A 6491-nucleotide genomic window follows, 5' to 3' on the forward strand; every position below is an offset into this window, starting at 1 on the left:
TTAAATATAATAACCCCCAATTATCCTACTTTTCTTTGTATAATATTCTAAGCTTATTTTCCATCACCCCCCCGGAGGCGGGGGCCCCCCGGGACCCCGTTTAATGCGGGATATTTGGCACCATCTTTTTTTTTATTTTTAATTCGTAGCTGATTTTCCAGATTATTGGTGCCTGAGATTATGAAATACTCAACTCCATGAGCTTTTAGGTTGCCCATTATTTGAAAGTGTATTGCTTGTATGGTCTTTGGAAGATTCAACCGATGCCTATGTGTGTTGTATTTCTCAAACGTTGTTTATTATATTCCCCTGGCAAGTTTGCAGGTAGTGGCGTAGTGCCATTGACATGCCCGTGTCATATGGTCACTTTATTCCTCGCTTGCCAAGCACCTCCATTTTTTGACTTTTGGTCCTTTTAATATAATAACATCTGGAATTAAACCTTTGAGTTGAATATGCACAGCCAACATTGATTCGATTTTTCTTGTTTTGCAGTAACCGTCGGTGTGAAGGGTATTTTTTGAGCTATTTGACAAGTGAAGACATTTTTAAGTCTTAAAATGTTTTTTGAGCTATTTGACAAGTGGAGCCGTGGAGGGCATTTTTAAGCTATAAACATAAGAACTCCAACAGGCGATAGAACTCCAACAGGCGATAAAGCACGATTTCAACTGTCTTCTGAAAATATGTGAGTTAATATAAGAAAAACAAAGATCTTTTGAAAATATGTGAGTTACTATAAGAAAAACAAAGGCAGAGATGAATATTTAGCAGCTGCAAGAAAATATTATCATTCAACTGTGAACTGGTTCATTAATCATACTGCATGAAGCATTTCTACAGAGAACCAGAAAAGCTGAATGCATCAACAGAATCACATAGAAAATACATATAACAGGTAGACAAACAAGATGGAATTTGAATTATTAATTAGTCAACAAATAATAAAACGGGCAACGCCTTAATCTAATGCTCTGATTAAGTCAAAGTTCGCTATCAAATAAAATTACACCTATTTTCTATGTTTCTTGGACTCGAGCTCGAGTATCCGATACAGATCTTATAGTTGAGTATTAGGGTTGCATCTCTACGAGGAACACTGAGGTTATATATAAAGCCACCACCTTTAGATCAAATATGATTTGAATTCACAATGATGCCAGATATTGACATCCATTTGAACTCTTCTGTTGGGGACCAGCACGTTTAGACACACAATCACATTGCATCACTAAAGAAAGAGAAGACAATGGCCACTTCTTGTCCACTTTGGCGCAATAGGTCTAAGGCATTTGTCCCTTGGGTTATCGTCGTCCAGTCTTATAGGCGCCGTCTGCATGTGAATTCTTGTGTCTTTCGCCTTCTTGGCTTTTATCTCTCGTTGGTGTGAATCTGCTAAGTGTCGTATGTGACAGCTCATCCTTGAAACTTGTCAGTCTAGAAACCTGCTAGTCTTTTCTCCGTTATGGGCGTGACATTCTCTTCTCCATCTTCTTCTTGCAATAGTTCACCAGAAAGAAGTATAAAGCATATAATGTTGACCTTACTAAGTAGTTGATAGATTCTCCTAAGCAAAAGCAGTTTTCTAGTTCAGATCCCCTGGAAAGCACTGCATTTGGGTCTGCAAATTTATCACATTGTGCAGCTTTGTTACCAGAACTAGCAATTTACTTTAATCAATTTAAGAATTCTGCGGCATAAATGTTAAAACAATGCACCATTTTACACCCTTGAGAATATAACACTCATGATGTCATTCAATAAAGTCGAGGGGAATAATGTTAGAATCCCCAACTTTATGTCTATTTGTATACTTACCTTGCTTTTCAAATTGACCCTTCGCATAATCTTTGATTATGGACTTCTCCGTAATGGAACCTGTCATCGAACACCTTTGATAACCTCTCCTTGTAACTTTCCTATGTTTGGTCAAAGGAAATATGTATGCAAGTTTTTTACACCATCTTTCACTTTCACCCAGATCAGTCCAAAATTTCATTGCACAGGTTTCCCTCAAGTTTATCTCTACTTTATATTCTTCTGATCCTTCTTTTCCTATGCGAAAATTGTAAGATTTATGTTTGTGACTCTGCTAATCTTTAAAAAAAGAGTAAAACAGCAGTAAAAATGAAGATATGCAGGACAAACTGAAACATGATGATTATGGAGGATACTTTACCAAGAATTCACAGTTCCAGCAACAGTTTCAAAAATCCAAATGGCTTTATAACATGTTTTCGACTCTTCTTTAAAACTATGTGAGAATTAATACCAAAAAATGTTAGAAAAATAGGTTTCAAAAGTGGGGAAGAAATAATCCGGCTTTGATAGAGTAATCGCGTCCTTAAGGAATTTAAGCCTCTCACTTCGTTGCTGTAGGAATGACGGCAAAAATCCTACAGGATTTTTCAGGATTTTCAAAGCCTACGAAATTCAAGTTTCAGCAATTAACTTGAATTTCCCACAAGAACAAAATTGTGTTTTGTAATGAGTATTTTGAGAAGAAGAGAAGATTCAGTCGTCTGTGTGTTGTATTTGTTTTGGAGGAGATACCATGTATTTTTAATACTTCCTCTGTTACTAAATAAATGGTGTTTTAGGCTTTTCATTTTGTTTCAAAATAAGTGGTGATTTAGGATTTAAGAAGAAGTTGATTTTATTCTTCCAAAATTATCCTTATTTACATAATTAAGAATTATTAAGTAGCTTTTCTAGGAAAGAGGAAACTTAGAAAGAGGTAAATTTTAACTATTGGTAAGTTAGTAAACGTACTTCTAATTTTCTAGGAGTGAGCAATTTCTTAAGGGGTGTGCATAAGCTAAAAACACCACTTATTATGAAACGAAGCGAGTACTTTTGGAGTCTGTTCAGAGATGCCTTTTCGTAATAGACACTTAATAACAATCATAAACTGAAAACATTTTAATTAATTTCAGACTTAAACACAGTTTTAATCTCTGAAAGAGTAACTTTCTACTCGATTAGCATCTTGAGGTCCTTTGACGGGGATAAAGAAATCGTCTTGGCCTCCAGAAGATGAGGACTTTTACGGAAGAATAGAGTCATTGTATTTCCAAGTACTGATTCTCTTTTAGGATGGTATTCTATTGGATGAAGGCTTCCTTCTTACTTGGCAGGATGGGGTAGACAGACATATGTAACTTTCTTTTCTCCAAAATTCATTCTTATATACTTCCAACAACACGAACTAATCCAACAGAAAACAGCCGAGATCGCGTCCATATTTAGCAGATGCATGAAAATCTTATCATTTAGGACAATCAAACTGAGAAAAAGGAACATAGTACTCGCAACAATATCACCTAAAAAAGTGCATATTACATATTGCAGGCAATTTAAGAGAAATATGAATCACAGAGTTCATTGAACTACTGTCGAAACAGGATCATTCTCTACATCAAGCAGTTTTACATAGAACCAGCACAGTGGAATGAGCCAATAGAGTCAGAAAATACAGATTCAAATTAGATGAAAGTTTTAATTATTAATTAGTCAACCGATAACAAAAGCTGTAGCACTAAATTTTTCAGGCTTTTCACTGTTAAGTTTGCTCTAATGCTCTGTTTAACTCGAAGTTCCTATGTCAAATAAAAAGTATAATTCCAAGTCACACTACCTCGTTCTTTCACCAACCAGAAAAATGGTGCATGATGGACTAAATACAATCTTTTCAACCATTGTCCTCTTTGTTGTGTAAATTCTCTGATCAGTTTTAACGAGGACAAATTGTGAGCTTAACAAATATGATTGCTAGTGAAAACGTAAAGATGAGACCAAATTAGTTACAAAGAGCGTAAAAGCTAGTGACATAATTCTGTAGAGGTTTTTCACATTAAACTGTCATAGAAATGAACCCCCTCGATTCTACACCTTCATTTTGGAGCAAGCCGGTATGCAATTGAACTTGTCTGACACCCCACCTATTGTCGATGAAAATGAAATGCAAGAGAAGGTTTGTCATGTTCAACAGAAAAAAAGGAAGAAAGAAAAAGAGAGATGGTAAAATTAGAATACGCTTGACAATACCAGAAAGTTCGACCATAGAAAATAATCAAAATATTACATAATCATCCTATCAATATTTAGGACATGCCAGAAATTTATAATTCCGGAACATCAAATTGTGAACTGGTTCATTAATCTTACTTTGCATCAAGCAGTAACAACAAAGCTGAATGAGCCAACAGAGTCGTACAGAAAATGCAGATAACCAGTAATCAAACTAGATAGGAATTTTAATTACTCCTTAATTAGTCAACAAATAATAAAAGGAGCAACGGACAATTCGTCAGGCTTTGCAACGTGAAATTTGTTCTAATTCTCTGATTAATTCGAACTACCTATGTTAAACAAAAATTATAACTGAGCCATGCTACGTCGTTCATTTTACCAACTAGTATTACTGACACTGAAGGACAAGAGAAAGTTTGTAATGTCCCATAGAAAAAAGAAAAATGACGAGAAAGAGATGATAAAACTAGAACACTTCCTCAATCCTCAATAGGAAATCTTTGATAATCATCTCAATGTAATCAATCAACTAGCTACTGAACATTCAAACTCCTAGTTGCTAATCTCATCCCCTCAAGTTTTCTTGTTTATCTTTAATGTACTTTGTCTTATCCTTTGAAGAAAATGTACGATTTGTTTTTGCGCGTGTGGTAATCCTAGAAAAAAGAAGTAAAACAGTGGTAGTAATTCTTAAGAACAGTTTGAACAGAAGTTCTTAACAAAATTCAATTTATCACCAGGAAGCAAAAACTCTGTTAGCCAAAATGCAGGGATTGTCAGAGGAACCTGAGGTTTTAGCAACTGGACAGGAGTTTTACAGAGATACTTGAGTGGACAGCTATGGAGATGAAAAGAGAAGAAGATGAAGAATATAATTCGATTGTAAACTTGTAGTATATTCAATTGATGATTGAATCTGTAATGATACAATGCCTTCTATAGAAAAAGGAAACAATCTAATTCGCTAACTGCTTCTTACTAGTTCAACAACATGTAACTAGCTGCTGACATGGCAAAGCTAACTAACTAACTTGACCAGCTAATTCATTATCGAACATGATTTCATGTCTTCTGACAATGTGTAAGTTACTATCAGGAAAAATAAAAAACAGTGATGAAAATAAGCCACATCGATATTTATCATGTGCAAGAAAATTTATAATTCAGGAACATCAAACTGTGAACTGGTTCATTAATTATACTCTGCATCAAGCAATTTTACAGATATACAACAAAGTTGAATGAGCCAACAGAGTGGCACAGAAAATACAGATAACCAGTAGTCAAATTAGATGGAATTTTAATTATTAATAAGTCAACAAGTACTAAAATGGGCAACGCGTTAGTTCAGTGCTCTGATTAGCCCTTAAAGAGACATACAGAACTTTAAGAGGAATTAAATTTCCATGAACCTCTGATGCACACAGAACCACGCTCCCTCACTACCAAAACAACTTAAGAGATACATCTGGAGATTTACTGTATGCAAGGGCCAACAAGATTAGATGATAGTACAAAAGTTCAGATAAGCATTTTATTCCGATAATTATTGAAACTGATTCTTAGATAATGTTTTCCACCATACAAAATCCACCCAAAATCTAATATATGACCCACGCATATCAATCATTATCATCTTGTTGTAGAGTACACTGTAAACTCTAAATTGATACTAGAGTCGATTATTTATTCGCAACTTCTTATTTTTTCCATATTGTATGGGACAAGGTTGATTATTATTAACAAAAAACATGCTAGACACACCATCTAGAGTATATATTCGTATAAAAAAAAAAAAAAAAAAAAAAAGTCCTTTTTGTTTTAAAGAGTTTAAATTTGGTCTTATTTTTGTCAATGTATTAAATTTTTACACCATCCGGTAACCTTAACCTGCTATAGCAGGTTACCATCCTTCTCCCAATTGTTTTTTTCTTTTTCTAAAAGTTAGGCAATGGTAATTTACCTCTCTCTTCCCTTCCCTTCCTCTATCTGATTTTTTTCTTCATTCCCTCTCCCCTTTAACTCCTATGTTTTCATTGTTCCCAATTAGTTGATCGGGTTTCTATCATTGCTCCTTCTATCACCGTGAGTTTTTAATTCTTCAAACCCTCCTCTAATTTGTTCTAAAGTAACAAACTTTACAAACACTTGTTGAAAAGTGATATATTTATTCAAAACTTTCTCGTAAGGGGATCCAGAATCTAAATTTAATGAATTCATATAATGATTTTCAACACTGAATTCATTCGAACTTTAAATTATGGATTCAGATCTAATATTTATTGAATTTTACATATATGTATTTATACTTCGTATCGAAAGTTATGGATTGAACCCGTATGTGAAAAAACTTACGTCGCCTTTCGATTAAAATATTGATGTGGATTTTTATATGATATAAGACTACGATTATAGATAATTCTATATTAAAAAGAAAAAAATTAAAATTTATTTATAGA

The sequence above is a fragment of the Lycium ferocissimum genome, chromosome 12 (genome assembly GCF_029784015.1).
Source record: "Lycium ferocissimum isolate CSIRO_LF1 chromosome 12, AGI_CSIRO_Lferr_CH_V1, whole genome shotgun sequence".
Classification (NCBI taxonomy): Eukaryota; Viridiplantae; Streptophyta; class Magnoliopsida; order Solanales; family Solanaceae; genus Lycium; species Lycium ferocissimum.